Here is a 16,081-nt window from a genome sequence, read left to right on the forward strand (position 1 = left end):
AGGTCTGGCCTACCCGAGATCTACTGACAATGTGTCATGTCTTTTGTTTACATTTCCTCCATGTTGTACACCAGCTGGTGTGCAAAAAAAACCCTGTGACGCAGGGCGTTGCTGCGTCATGACAGTTTTTAAAAATAACTTTCAGACACAAAGGGGACTAGGATGTCTCAGTCACAGGGTCCACAACACCTTTGAAAAACACAGTTTCAAATATGTCATTTATGCCAGCACCTGTACTCTCTGTACTTTCTGAAATGCTGTTAACCTCGTGGGGCATCTCCATGACAACAGACAGGTATCTTATCTATCAAAAGCCAATAGCGGCCCACGGTCTAACTCCTTAATAAACGCATTTTTAAACAGCTTTTAATATCCCGTCTCTATGACAACAAATCATAATCCTGTAAACATACAATTCCTTCACATGTCAGATACAGAACCCTGTTGTTGCGCAGTTACAGATGCATTTGCTACTTCATGGTGTATGGTGTGTCCTGTAAATCAGGTGTGTCCAAGAGTTTCAGACTAATGCCAGATTTGCATGCAGCACACGCGCAGGATATGCAAATGAGTTTAATGTACGCGGATAGTGCCCAGTGAAAATATGACTTCCATTGGAATATTGAAATGCTGAGTGCTCCGTTGATGGCAAAGGAGTGGCTCATCATAGGGCTGGGGTTTCATTTATTGGAGCACCATGTCTGCCAATGGCCCATGGGCGTGCAAGCTAACACGTCATATGTACGCAGAGACAGGCAGGCATTTTTATTCTGATATCTAGATGTAGGGTTTTTAGTATAACAAGGAAGATTGGCGCTCAGACCAGTACGCGTTGTGTTTACTATGCTCAGAATATGCACAGTGCTGCTAGGTCGGGGGGATTACCATACAACCCCCGTAAGTCGAAGAACCCACACCAGTAATGAGAACACAGTCCCGGGCACAGGTATTGGGGCTATGACAACCAATCAATCAATCAATCACAACACTTGTATAGCGCGCTACTCACCGGGAAGGGTCTCAAGGCGCTTGGGGGAAGGGGGCCGCTACTGCTCGAACAGCCAGGTCTTGAGTTGTCTCCAGAAGGCGAGGTGATCCTGGGTCATCCGAAGGTGGATGGGGAGGGAGTTCCATGTCTTGGCCGCTAGGTAGGAGAAGGATCTGCCTCCGGCGGTGGCTCTGCAGATGCGTGGTACTGCGGCGAGGGCGAGGCTGGCGGACTGTAGCTGGCGGGTGGGCGTGTGGAAGGTCAGGCGGTCGTTGAGGTACTTGGGGCCCAGGTTGTGGAGAGATTTGTGTGCATGGGTTAGGAGCCTGAACGTGATCCTCTTGTTGACGGGGAGCCAGTGCAGGTTCCTCAGGTGGCCAGAGATGTGGCTGCGTCGAGGGATGTCCAGGATGAGTTGGGAGGAGGCGTTCTGGATGCGCTGCAGTCTTTTCTGTAGCTTGGCTGTGGTTCCGGCGTAGAGGGTATTTCCGTAGTCCAGCCGGCTGGTGACGAGGGCCTGGGTGACCGTCTTCCTGGTATCGATCGGGATCCATCGGAAGATCTTGCGAAGCACACGGAGGGTGTGAAAGCATGAAGAGGAGACGGCGTTGACTTGTCTGGTCATCGAGAGGGAGGAGTCCAGGATGAAGCCCAGGTTGCGTGCGTGGTCTGTCGGCTTGGGGGCGGTGCCCAGGGCTGGGGGCCACCAGGAGTCGTCCCAGGCGGAGGGTGATGGTCCAAGGATGAGGACTTCCGTCTTGTCTGAGTTCAGTTTCAGGCGGCTGTTCTTCATCCACTCTGCAATGTCTTTCATCCCTTCGTGGAGGCTGGTTCTGGCGGTGTCGGGGTCTCTGGTGAGGGAGAGGATTAGCTGGGTGTCATCGGCGTAAGAGATGATGTTGAGGTTGTGTTGGCGTGCGATGGCTGCGAGAGGTCTCATGTAGACGTTGAAGAGGGTGGGGCTGAGTGATGATCCTTGCGGGACGCCGCAGATGACATCGGTGGCCTTGGAGCGAAACGGGGGGAGGCTGACTCTCTGTGTTCTTCCCGCAAGGAACGAGATGATCCACTTCAATGCCTTCTCTTGGATGCCGGTGTTGCTGAGGCGTTGAACCAGGGTGCGGTGGCAGACAGTGTCGAACGCTGCGGAGAGGTCCAGGAGGATGAGGGCCGCTGTTTCCCCGTTGTCGAGAAGGGCTCGGATGTCATCGGTGGCTGCGATCAGGGCGGTCTAGGTGCTGTGGTTGGCTCTGAAACCGGACTGCGAGGGGTCGAGGGATCCTTTTGTCTCGAGTAAGGCGGCAAGCTGTCTGTTGGCGATCTTCTCGATGACTTTGGCAGGAAAAGGGAGGAGAGAGATGGGGCGGACGTTTTTGAGGTCGGTGGCGTCCGCTGTTGGTTTCTTCAGTAGGGCGCTGAGCTCGGCATGCTTCCAGCTCTCTGGGAAGGTGGCGGTGTCGAAGGAGGTGTTGATGACGTCTCGGAGCTGGGGTGCGATGGTGGAGTCGGCCTTGTTGAAGACGTGGTGGGGGCAGGGGTTATTCGGAGATCCGGAGTGGATGGTGTTCATCGTGCAGGCTGTGTCTTCGGTGGTCACTGCGGTCCAGGTGCGGAGGGTCGTGGTGGAGTGCGCTGGTTCAGCGGTTGGGTGCGAGGATGGTGTGCCGAAGCTGTTGTGGATGTCGGCAATCTTGCGGTGGAAGAACGAGGCGAGGGAGTCACAGAGATCTTGTGAAGGGGTGATGTCGTTGTTACCGGTGCTGGGGTTGGAGAACTCCTTGACAATGCTGAAGAGTTCCTTGCTGTCGTGGGCGTTGTTGTCCAGTCGATCCTTCAGTGACTTCTTCTTGGTGGTGCGGATAAGCTGGTGGTGCTTGCGGGTCGCTTGTTTGAGGGCGGCCATGTTGTCAATGGTCCGGTCGAGGAGACAGGCTTTTTCGAGGGTGCGGCAGGTCTTTTTGGAGTCCTTGAGTTCGTCGGTGAACCAGGGGGCCTTCTTGCTTCTGGCTTTGCTGGGAGGGTTCTTCAGTGGTGCGAGGTCGTCGGCGCAGGCTGTCAGCCACTGCGTGAAGTTACGGGCTGCTTCGTTGGGGTCCTGTGTGCTGGCGGGTGGGTTCTGGCTGAGGGAGGTGGTGAGCTGGTCGGCGGTGATCTTGCACCAGCTTCTGTGAGGAACCTGTTGCGGGTGGTGGTGGGTTGTGGTTTTTCTGAAGCTGAAGTGGACGCAGCTGTGGTCGGTCCAGTGGAGTCCGGTGGTGTGGCTGAAGGTGATGTGCTTGCTGGATGAGAAGACAGAGTCAAGCGTGTGGCCGGCGTAGTGGGTGGGGGTGTCGACCAGTTGCTTGAGTCCGAGGTTTGAGCGGTTGTCCAGCAGGGCGGCGGTGTTGCGGTCCTTGTTGTTCTCCAGGTGGAAGTTGAGGTCCCCTAGGAGGATTTAGTCGGCGGAGGGGAGGGCGTGTGGGCTGATGAAGTCCGTGATGTCTTCACTGAATTGTGTGCGTGGTCCCTGGGGTCTGTAGATGAGGGTGCCTCTGAGGGTCGTCTTTGGGTCGGCGTGGATCTGGAAGTGGAGGTGCTCGGCGGCGGCGAAGGTGTCGTTGGAGTCGGTCGTGATGCGGATGGTGTTCTTGTGGACGATGGCAATGCCTCCTCCGGTCTGGTTGATGCGGTCCTTCCTGATGATCTTGTATCCGTCCGGGATGGCGATGGCGATGTCGGGAGCTGAGGAGGCGTTCACCCATGTTTCAGTGAGGAAGGCGACGTCTGGTGATGTTGTGTCGAGCAGGTTCCAGAGTTCGACGGCGTGTCTGTGGATGGAGCGGGTGTTGAGCAGGATGCACTTGAGGTCGCTGTTGGGGTTAGGCTTGGCGGGCGTGGTGCATGTTCGGAGGCAGGTGAACTTGCAGGTAGTGAAGGTGAAGGGTCCGTGGAAGCGTTTCGGGGCGGCCCGGCAGCAGGCGGGGTTCCGGCCGGCATTGAGAGCGTAGAGGGCGGCGGCGTCGTAGGTCTGTCGGGTCGACTTGCATCGGTAGGAGCCAGGGGTCCTGGCATTGGGCCCGGTCCAGGCGCGGACGGGCGCAGACCGGCTTACCTTTGGCGCGCCTTCGGCGCACAATCCGCGCGCCCGCTGCGCGTCCTCGCGGTTGCCATTTATGGCAAAGTGTGAGGGAGGGAGGAGCAGCTGGGAGGCGGGAGCGGGGAGGGCACAGAAGAAAAAGGGGGCGTGGTCGCGATCACGGCGGTGGGAAGCGGGGCGAGCAGAGAAATACAAAACAGCACTGGGGATACAAAATGCAGCGTGAATAACAGGACTTGACAAAAAAGATTAAGACAGCACAGATTGGAGAAAAATTGGCGAAAAAAAGTCACAAATGGGGAGAAAAACAGACCGACAGGGTTATATGGCACAAAACAGAGATAGCACACGCAGATACGGCGGGGCCGGGATCAGTGAGGCAGGCTCTGCGAGCAGCAGTGGGGCGAGGAGCACATGCGGCAGCTGGTGGCCGTGCGGCGCGGGGGTGTCCTGGGACAGGTCACACTCACCTGTGCCGCGCGGTCGCCATTCATGGCCAAGTGTGTGGGAGGGAGGAGCAGCTGGGAGGCGGGAGCGGGGAGGGCACAGAAGAAAAAGGGGGCATGGCCGCGATCACGGCGGCGGGAAGCGGAGCGGGCAGAGAAATACAAAACAGCACTGGGGACACAAAAAGCAGCGTGAATAACAGGACTTGACAAAAAAGATTAAGACAGCCCAGATTGGAGAAAAACTGGCGAAAAAAGTCACAAATGGGGAGAAAAACAGACCGACAGGGTTATATGGCACAAAACAGAGATAGCACACGCAGATACAGCGGGGCCGGGATCAGCGAGGCAGCAGTGGGGCGAGGAGCACACGCAGCAGCTGGTGGCCGTGCGGCGCGGGGGTGTCCTGGGACCCCCCCCCCCCCCCAATGGTATAAAAGTCTTTTTTAGATCAAATTGCTGCGGTTGACATCAGTATGTTGTTCAGAGTTATTTATTGAAGCAACAACAAAATAAAAGGCCGACATGTGTTTTGTCACAAAGGGAATTGTCCTGTGACTCTCCAGGGCTGTGTGGCATTGTGAAAAAAAAGAAAACTGTCCACAGGGCCGGTGTTAATTCCAACACGGCCTGGGGTTTGAGGAGGACCGAGTGGTGAGTGATGAAGTAGGGTGCAGGAGGAACTCCAGCGAGTGGTATACACGTCTCAGGTGCAGCGTGTAGAGGAGATGGCGAGGGAGCCGGAGTATGAGCCGCCTTGGGGTAGAATGACATAAAGTCCGATATCTCGTGTAGATACCCAGGGACGGGGGCGCCAAACTGCGGGTTAACTTTGAAGGCCTAGGTACACGGTGAATAGGGCCATTCAGTGCATTGTGAGAGAGCGAGATGGAGGGTGCACTGTGCTGTCGCAGAATGATCAGACGCCTGAGTGCATCGTGTTGGTAGCCATCCAGGATATGGGAGGGAGCGAGAAGGCGCGTGCGCTGTGCTGATGTCCGTGTGTTGGAGGCCGTAAGACACTGGTTCCGTATCAACTTCCAGTCGATGCACTCAGGCGTCAGTGTTGTTTCATACCTGCTGTGTTGCTTCCCCCAACCACATTCTCTATGTTCCTTCTGCCAGTGCTTAATTTGAGCCTGTGGTTTCCAGTGCTGGCACCTGCACTTTAATTGTCAGCGGGTACTTAATTGCCAGAACCTGCCCTTATGACAGCTGCCACATGGTGGTGCTGTTTGTACAATTTAAACAAGAGCAGAAAAACAGCTGTTTGTTAATTCAATAAACATTACAAACAACTAATACCTGCCACTGAAGCCATTCTTAAAGTTTTGGTGGCCTTGAACTGTCTGAATTGTCACACTTGTAGCAGTGAGATGGCTAGTAGTTGTGTAAGTACGGTGGCAATGTGTGGTGCAAACTGCGATAGTCTCCTAATGAGAGCCCCAGCACTAATTTGTTTCAAAATTAAGCACTGCTGTTCTGCCGCGCCCATGTTGCTTCTATCCACCCCTGCTCTCTGTATAGCCCCCCCACCCCCCACTAACACCCTCTTTCAAAGTGGGTGATATGTGTGTCTATTACAGAAATCATTTTGTAGAGAATTGTTGTGTTTATGTTTTATGCAACATCCATAAAATAGATGAAATCGAGACCTCACATTTGGGAAATTGGAGGGTGTCACAAAGGTTATTTTTTGAAATAATATAAGTGAGCTGCTGCTGTGTTACAATACTGAGAACACATCACAATCCCTGAATATTACATGTAAACACTTTTAGAATTTGGACGTCAGTGACCCGGCCAAAGAAAGAGCAATCATAAAGTCCAAACTGTTCCTCACAGGGGCCCCCGAAATATGCTTGGCCCAGGGCCCCCAAAATCCATAAGATATCCCTGTTCCAAGCTTGCTGTGTTGATGTCACTGCCAGCTCTCCTAAATTCACTTGTCAAACAAAACAATTTTAGAAGCGGCTCCGCACTCACTGAGTGCAATTAAAAATTTAACAACAAAAAGAAACAGAAGTCATAGAGGCGGCCGGAGTTTCCTCCTCTGGTCACAGCGCCTCTTAGTGGTCGCCTTTCCAGAGTGCATTACACTGCACAGCCCTCATTTCACAACAGGCGACACAGAGACACGTTTACAAAGTGACGTATTCCCTCTTCATGAAGGCACATTTGGAATGAGACATTGATAAACTTAATTAAACGTCTCTCTAGCAGTTGCCTGCTGCGCTTCCTCCCAGCTGAAGGTGTTGTGAAGGTTTGTAAACACGCATTAATATTATCGCACGGATAATGAACTGCCACGTCACCAATATATGGTTCATTCTGAGGTGCCTCGCACGTGAGTTTACACAGATTTACATGTAAGTCCTAGCTTTTACAAAAATAAACACCCCTTTCACTGAGTGGCTGTCAATTAAATCAAAAGGCTCCGATTCATAGCGTTTGGCTTCAAAGCGCTAGATCCGCATGGGAGGAATCTACCATGTTCCTATTAGGGCGCTGCGAGCGCCAATGACGCCCTGTGAAATCAGTGTCAGCGAAGGGAGAGAAAAAATAGAAGAATTAATTCATGAGCGAACAAAGAAAAGATTCGTGTAATGTTTGCAACAGATTACTAGAACAGTCTTAAAGTCAACATAAAAGTGATTTCCGCCCGAATAGGGACTTGAACCCTAGACCCTCAGATTAAAAGTCTGATGCTCTACCGACTGAGCTATCCGGGCTCCTGCTAATTGATCTGTGATCTTCTTTTGTGAAGTTGGGTGTATTCAATGTTGTTTGTACTTTGAAATATTTTGTGAGTGATATTCTTTTTGGGGGTGTGGGGGGCTCCCATCATTCCCTTCCATAAATGTATCATGTTTTCGTTTGAACTCACAGTCCCCCCCCCCCCCCCCCCCCCCCCCCCCCCCCCCACCCCCCCGAGTCTCTGTTCCTGGCCCTCCCTCTCTCTCTATTGACACTTTTTTCGAGTTCTTCACCTTTGATTCTATGGCAGGACCGGAGGCTTCTGATTATGCTTTCTCATTTCTTTCCTGCACAAACAGCAGCCAATGAAAGTAAAACTACAATGGTAAACAAGCATTTGCAATGCAATAGGTCTCGCATTAGGAAAGTTTGAGCTATTGGTATTGTAAATGACAACATTTTTATTCATGTTTTGTTTTTGAAAATAGCAAAATTAATAGCCCTGTCATTTATAATGCCAATAGTTATAAGTTTCGCAAATGTGACACCTATAGCATTTGTAATGCAGTATGTGTTGTATTTGCATGACTTCCATGTATTGATATTACAAATAACAATGGCTTTTATTTTATTTTTTTTAAATTAATTCTTAAATAAAAGTTATTGTAATTTATAATGGCAATAGCTTAAACTTTTGTAAATAACTTTTGTGAAGATTATGTTCAGTGTATTTAATTGTGACGAAAATTCATGAACAGAAGTGAAATAAAACATCTTTTTGTTACTTCTGTAATAAAGCTTCAAACATTGAGAGAACATATTTGAACCAGGTGTTGTTGAATGGCTGCACAGGTTGATGCTGTGGTGGCACTGAGTGATGTTGTGGTGCCCCTGAGTGATACTGTGGTGGTGCAGAGTGATGCTGTATACTATGCTATGCTTTGTTTTGCTATCCTATATTTTCTTTTGTTATGCTATGCTATGTTTTGCTATCCTATGCTTGGATTTGTTATGCTATGCTGTGTTTGGTTATGCTATGCTGTGTTTTGTTATGCTATGCTATGCTTTGCTATGCTGTTTTGTTGTGCTATACTATGTTTTGTTATGCTATGCTATGTTTTGTTGTCTTTTATTATGCTATGCTTTGTTTTGCTATGCCATGTTTTGTTATGCTATCCATCTGTTTTGTTGTGTTTGGTATGCTATGTTTTGCTATGCTATTGTATGTTTTTTTTGCTATGTTTTGTTAAGCTATGCTATGTTTTGTTGTGTTTTGCTATGTTTTGTTATGCTATGTGTTGTGCTTTGTTATGCTATGTTTTGTTCTCTTATGCTATGTTTTGTTATGCTATGTTTTGTTTTGCTATCCTATGCTTTGTTTTGTAATGCTATCCCATGTTTAGTTTGGCTATCCTATGCTTTGTTTTGTTATGCTACGCCATGTTTAGTTTTGCTATCCTATGCTTTGTTTTGTTATGCTATGCCATGTTTAGTTTTGCTATCCTATGCTTTGTTTGCTTATGCTATGCTATGTTTTCTTGTGTTTTGCTATGCTATGCTATGTTTTCCTATGCTATGTTTTGTTGTGTTTTATTATGCTATGCTTTGCTTAGCTTTGTTATGCTATGTTTTGTTTTGCTATCCTATGCTTTGTTTTGTTATGCTATGCTATGTTTTGCTATCCTATGCTTTGTTTTGTTATGCTATGCTGTGTTTTGTTATGCTATGCTATGTTTTGTTATGCTATGCTGGTGAGGGTGTGTGAGTGTGTGTGAGGGTGAGTGTGTGTGAGGGTGAGTGTGTGAGGGGGAGTGTGTGTGAGGGGGAGTGTGTGTGAGGGGGAGTGTATGTGAGGGGGAGTGTGTGGGAGGGGGTGTGAGGGTGGGTGAGGGGGTGTGAGAGTGGGTGAGGGGGTGTGAGAGTGGGTGAGGGGGTGTGAGAATGGGTGAGGGGGTGTGAGGGTGAGTGTGTGTGAGGAGGAGAGTGTGTGAGGGGGAGAGTGTTTGAGGGGTTGTGGGGGTGAGGGGGTGTGAGGGTGAGGGGGTGTGAGGGTGAGGGGTGAGAGGGTGTGTGAGGATGAGAGGGTGTGTGAGTGAGTGAGGATATGTGAGGGTGAGGGGGTGTGGAAAATTGATGATGACAGCCCTGGGATCATCTGCTGGCTGACTCAGCAGGTACACCATATCTGCCACTCATCAGTTACATAAGCAGTTCACCATGTTTATAAATACATTCACAAAGAGGGCATTACATCCATTTTACTTACTCCACTGGTATGCACTAAATAAATGTCCCTCACAATTCCACTATCTTTTTTTCAATGAAAGACTGCAAAATCATGGGATCGCCACAAAGCAGCAGGTGATGAGTGAAAAAAAAGTTTTAATAAATAAAACCTGGGCTACAAAAAAGAATAACTAAAGACCTCACACTAGCTAATTAACCACACCAAACAACTGGCCACCACTACCTGATGTCCCGCTTTTGTCCTCGATTTGAATTTATCGGGACTTTATAGATGGTACATCTGCTTTACATCGCCGAACCACAATTGTCCTACAGGGCGGAATATGATCTTTCAAGCATCCAGAAACACATATTTACAATACTTATTATGTATTTTGAATAATATAATCATGCAATACAACAGCTCAATTCAGCTGATGTTAAATAAGACTACAGCTTCCAGAAAGCAGCTTTAAACTGGATGTGAACCCAGGAACGGAAGCATATGTCGTTAATGGGAAAGGAATGCACAGGTAAGTTAAAAGAAAACATTAAGTCGGGCCATATTAGATGCAATAATGCTGCACCTACACTCTTACCTGCCCTGTGATGCCGGTGATGAGTGCTACTCTCCTGGGCTTTCCGTTGCCCCATGGGGAACCACTGACTGCAGTGCCGGAGTGCTGGTTTTGGGCCATGATGGGTGGGCTGTCGGAGCTGTTATTGGAGGGCACAGGTCAGCGCTCTGTGAAAAGGCTGGCAGGTACCGGTGTGGTGCGTGCTTGAGAGAAAGCCGGCGTGCAGGCTGGTGTGTAATGTACTATTTCCGCATCACGGGGGTGGGACTGGTGGAGGCCAGGTTTCCTAGTGAAGCACCAGTAGCAGGACAGGCATGGGCGGTGCCACTCCAAGCTGCAGGTGCGCATGGGGTGGGGCAGGCAGGAGAGCTGTGGAGCCGTGCACCCAGCACAGGCTCCGCTGCTCACAGATTGAAAAGAGCCGCTCCGCTGCATAGATCCTAGTTGTACTTCCGGTATTTATCTCATAATTGCTGCGAAATGCAATCGTTATGAAGCCTTATGGCACAAAAAGAACGAATTAGCCTAAAACAGAAGTAAAGAAAGAGAAATTGAAAAAAAAAAAAGAGAAAAAAGTAGCGAAAAAAGAAAACTGAAAAGAGAAAGACAAACCAGAGATGGGGTTTTCAATAAAGGTAAAACAAGTAACATGGGAGAGGGTGGATGAGAGAGAGAGAGCGAGGTTCAGAACTGCGCACAAAGCCTCTTCCTCCCGAACGGCATCGCATGTTGAATGCCGCAGAGATAAAATGTCACAAATTTTTATTCTGCGACGAGCACAGAATGATTTTTAAATGAGAGCGAGAAACTACCGATTTTGACATTTGCACGTCCCCTGCTCTGTCTCCCGCCCCCCCCAACCCGCGGATTCGTCATATTTCGAGGTGTCTCCCATGCCTCACAGGCACACTTACAAAAACAAGCAGTAAATATGTGCATCGCTTGGCTACTACTACAGTTTATGGGACAAAACCGAAGCACACCTTTGCTGCACCGCACGGCCGCTATTGTTTAAGATTAATGGCATGCTGCCTAAAGGAATGGCAACACCCGGCAGTCTATGTTGGAGATTCAAAGTTGTGCAATGTTAAACGAATGAACAATGGCAAAATAGAAGAGCGACATGTGTGTCTGCCATTGTTTAGCATTAATGGCGTGCCGCCCAGAAGAAAAGCAACGCCGGGCAGCCTGTGTTTCAGGTTAGGAGTGCTGCGCCTTTCAAAACAAGACGTGTGCGTGTGGAAAACTGCTGTGGGGTGGGACTTCCGTTTCCTGCTGGAAGCCCACGCCCACGGATTGGCTGGCTAGGAGAGGAGCAGTGGTGACACGGGGCTCCCATGCCAGAAGGAGAGCCCCGCGGTGGCGGCTGAACTCGGGAGTTGCACCAATGCGGTAAGTGCGGTTTGGGTGGGGGGTGCACGCGTGTGTAGCTGTGTGTGTGTATGTATATGTGTGGCTGTGTGTCTGTTAGCTGTGCGTGTGTACATGTGTGTCCCAATGCATTGTGCCTGCGTGGGTGTATGTGTGTGTGCGCGCATGCGTGAGTGTGGCTGTGTGTGATTGAGAGAGGCTGCGAATGCTAGGCAGGGGATGTGCACGGCGCCGTGCGCGCCCTCGAGGAGGAATCTGAGACAGCGAGGCGCGTGTCCGAACACTGTCTCACATTCCCCCGAAACCGCCGACAATAGGTCCTTCACTACGCTCGACTTAAAAACAACATTTCCCATGAGGCTTTGAACCACGTCTCCAATAATAATAACCAATCACAGTAGTAATAAGCATATAAAGTACAGAGACACTAAATTGGCCTCCTCTTTCTTTGCTGCTCCGCAGCCCAGATAAGTGCTCTTTATCCTATATGCTTTTACTTCTGCATTGCAGGCCTCATGTGTTTGATATAGCCTTTGGCGTATGTATTTGGCTATAATTATTGATTCTGTGTATATATTTTGCATTGTTCTTTCTCTCCTTGTATGTGATGCGTATACTGCTATTGCAGTTCCAGGATTTACGACACTAACGGTTTCATTTTCTTCCCGACTCCGGAGCTGGGCCTCTCCGGCCCACTCCGTGTTCCCTAATTAGTTCTTGGAGCGCGTGTTGCGCCAGTAGGCCCCGTTTTCTCTCTTCCTTGGCTGCTTGACCCGCGGCCGCCTGAGTAGTGGTCCGCGATTACGAGGGACTTAGCCCCCCCCCTCAGGGAAGGAGGCACGTGACGGAGCCCTTTGGGGCCCAGCGTACGCCTTCAGGGCTTGAAAGGGATTGATCGCGTGCTCAGAGCGTGCCAGGATAAGGTCCTTGACCTTTCAGGGCCGTTGGCCAAGATCTAGGAGATGGCCCTCCAAGCCCAAGAGACTGGGGATGCCATTCACCCTGAAGTCCTAGCGGGCTGGGCGCAACGTGCCATCTGCATGCTGGGGAACACCAATTGTGCTTTAGCTTCTGAAAGACGGAAGTCAGTCTTGCTCCGAATTGATCCTCAGTTATTAGAGTTGGCTTCTTCGGAGCCAGGTCCTTTGGGGGAAGGACAGTTGTTTGGCGACAACTTTGTGAAAGATATTGCAAAATTTGTTAACACCTTCGCTTCCCTGGATAAATCCCAAGCCTCCTTGAAGAGGGTATTGCATCAGGTCTCTAATAGGGCCGGCCAAGGCAGAGGACGCTCGACCGGCCGCTATTCGAACACCAGTCCTCAAAGAGGATACGCCCCTAGGCCTGGCAGAGGATACACGCAAGAGCCGGTCCAGGCCGGTTTCTACCCTTCGAGATCCCGAGTGCGCCTCATCGTCTATCTAGACGACATGCTCATTCTAGCCCAAGATCGGTCCCTTCTTCTCTCCCATCTGGAGTGGACGACGTCCCTCCTACAGAATCTGGGGTTCGTCATCAACACCAAGAAGTCGGTGATGATACCCAACCAGCAGATGGAGTTTTTAGGTTTTCTGATAGACTATGTGTCAGCTCAACTTCTTCTCCCTCATCACAAGATCAGGTCCATCAAGAAGGAAATAGTTTCCACTTTTACCAAGAAGAAGCTCTCCTTACGTGTGCTAGCGAGGATTGTGGGCCTCCTGGCTTCGTCTATCCAGGCCATTTTCCCGGGACCCCTGCATTACAGAGCCCTGCAGAGACTAAAAATCTTTTATTTACTGAGAAAATTTCACTACGACCACCTTATTCCTCTTTCCCCCGAAGCCCGAGAGGAGTTTCAGTGGTGGCTGGATCACATGTCGGCCTTGAATGGCCGAGTGATCTTCGGCGCAGCCCCAGACGTGGTTATTGAATCAGACGCCAGTGAATGGGGCTGGGGCGCTCGATGTGGAGACTTAACCACAGGAGGACGGTGGTCAGCGGACGACCTCTCTCTACACATAAACTTCCTGGAGTTGCTGGCAGGGTCCTTTGCCATCAGGTCTGTCTCACCGCTGAAGAGCAATTGTTGTATACTCCTTCGAATGGACAATGTCTCAGCGGTGAGATATATCAATCGATTAGGAGGGTCGAAGTCTCGTATGTTGGTACACATTGCAAAGGAATTTTGGCACTTTTGCCTGGATCGCAAGATCTCTGTGGTGGCAGAATACCTTCCGGGGAAATTCAATCAAGTGGCAGATTGGAATTCCCGATTTCTTCTGGATTTCAGCGACTGGAGGCTGCATCCATCGGTGTTTGCTCAGATCATGACTATGCGAGGCCTTTGTCAGATAGACCTGTTTGCCTCTCGCCTCAATGCCCATCTTCCCCTGTTTTACAGTTGGAGACCGGATCTGATGGCGATGGGAACGGACGCATTCCTTCACCATTTGGGGCAACGGAGGAATTATGCTTTTCCTCCGTTTGCACTGATCCCGAGAGTGGCGGCCTTGGTGCGCCGGCAGAAAGCAACAGTAGTGTTGGTGACTCCGTTTTGGTCGACTCAGTCGTGGTTTCCCACGCTGCTGGAGTTGTCTGTGGACCTTCCCTTCCGGCTCCCGGTATTCCCGACGCTTCTGCAGGACCCAGTGGGCGCTTGTCACCCCCTAATCCTGCAGAACCAGTTGACCTTAATGGTGTGGACGCTCTCCGGAGACATGAGTGCCTTGCAGGCCTTTCACGAGAAGCTTACAGCTTTATGCAACAAGCTTGGGCTCCTTCCACCCGGAAACGATACTCTGCATCTTGGAAGAAATGGGTGGGTTGGTGCCTTCCAAAACAGGTGGATCTCGTGGGATCAAATGTGACTGATGTGTTGAATTTCCTGTCCGAATGTGCAGCTTCAGGCCTGGTTTACAGGTCAGTTAATAATTTCAGGTCTGCTATTTCCGCTGGTCACGATCACATCGATGGTAAGCCTGTGGGGATGCACCCCTTGGTTTGTAAGTTGCTCAAAGGAGTGCGGGTGGCAAATCCTCGTCGACCCAGGTATTCCACACTCTGGGATGTGACTAAAGTTCTTTCACTGTTGGAAACCTGGCCCGAGAATGGTAATTTATCCTTGAAACAGCTCTCTGCTAAGCTTACTATGTTGCTGTGTCTCATATCATGTCGCAGAGTTTCAGATGTCAGAGCTTTAGATTTAGCTGGTAGAATGTTTTCTCCTCAAGGTGTCTCCTTTGTTATCACACGACGAACTAAGACCATGTCACGCTCAGTGGAGTATCCCGCCTTTCCGCATAATAACATACTGTGTGTGTTGCAGTGTCTGAAATGTTATGAAGAGCGTACTAGGGCGCACAGGGCTGATCCTTTAGGCCAGTTGTTAATCTCTGTTCAGAAACCCTTCAAGCCAGTTGCTGCGGCTACTTTAGCCAGATGGGTTAGCTGGATTATGTGAGAGGCTGTCATCGATATTTCTGTGTATGGTGCTCATTCAGCTAGAGGTGCGATGGCTTCTAAAGCCTATTTACTAGGTTCTCGTTTAGAGGACATCCTGAAAGCGGCTGATTGGTCTTCAGGTTCAATGTTTAAAGTGTTTTATTATAAACCTATTCCTCATGTTTCTGATGCTGTGATTGATGAGCTTTGAACCAGCTTAATCAGAAGCCTCCGGTCCTGCCATAGAATACAAAATTTTCTAGCTATCGCAACAAGAATTTTAGATTCTATTAAGGACACGGAGGCGAGGATTATCCCACCCGTTGGGACAGTTAGATAACTGTAAAGTTGTTCGAAATGATATTATTTAACAACTTTTTACCCACCCTATGAGAATATATAGTTGGTGAACTCCCTTTTCTCAAACTTCTTTTTCTGTTTCAGGAAATGAGTCCAACAAGATTTGAGTGCCTTCGTTGGATTGTGTAGCTGTCACTTTCTGGCGGAAGATGTTCTTCGTGGTTATGGATTATTCTCCGTTGAGAATTCCTAAAGGAACTGTTCTCTCCGTTGAGAGTTAAAGACTTTTTCACTATGATAAGACTGTTCGCGCAAAGAAAGAGGAGGCCAATTTAGTGTCTCTGTACTTTATATGCTTAGTACTACTGTGATTGGTTACTATTATTGGAGGCGTGGTTTAAAGCCTCATGGGAAATGTTGTTTTTTACCATTGTAGTTTTACTTTCATTGGCTGCTGTTTGTGCAGTAAAGAAATGAGAAAGCATAATCCTCGCCTCCGTGACCTTAATAGAATCTAAAATTCTTGTCGCGATAGCTAGAAAATGTTGTATTCACATAAAACCTTCTTCATACAGGCGGGATATTTTCTCTATCCAGCCCCTGCCTACTCCGACTGAGTTGCTTTTTCATCTTAAGTTTACTACATGCAAAGACCTTCAAAAAATACCTGCCCTCCCCCGCTATCTATTAACCCTCAAGTACCGGACGCTCACTTCTACCAAAGCATAAAGAAACATATGGCTCACTGACCATCTAGCAGCCGGAAGACATCACTTAAGGGCACTTAAAGGTGCTAAAAACAAACGTATTTATAAGTAACTAAACATTTCCATTACACGCCAATAGCTCTAACAATAAACAAGCATTGGAAATGCAATAGGTCTCGCATTAGAAAAGTTGGAGCTTTTTGTTTTGTAAATGACAAATATTTTATTTATTTGTTGGTTTTTAAAATAGCTAAATTGATAGCTTTGTC

This window comes from Lissotriton vulgaris, chromosome 1_1 (assembly GCF_964263255.1).
Source record: "Lissotriton vulgaris chromosome 1_1, aLisVul1.2, whole genome shotgun sequence".
In the NCBI taxonomy this organism is placed as follows: Eukaryota; Metazoa; Chordata; class Amphibia; order Caudata; family Salamandridae; genus Lissotriton; species Lissotriton vulgaris.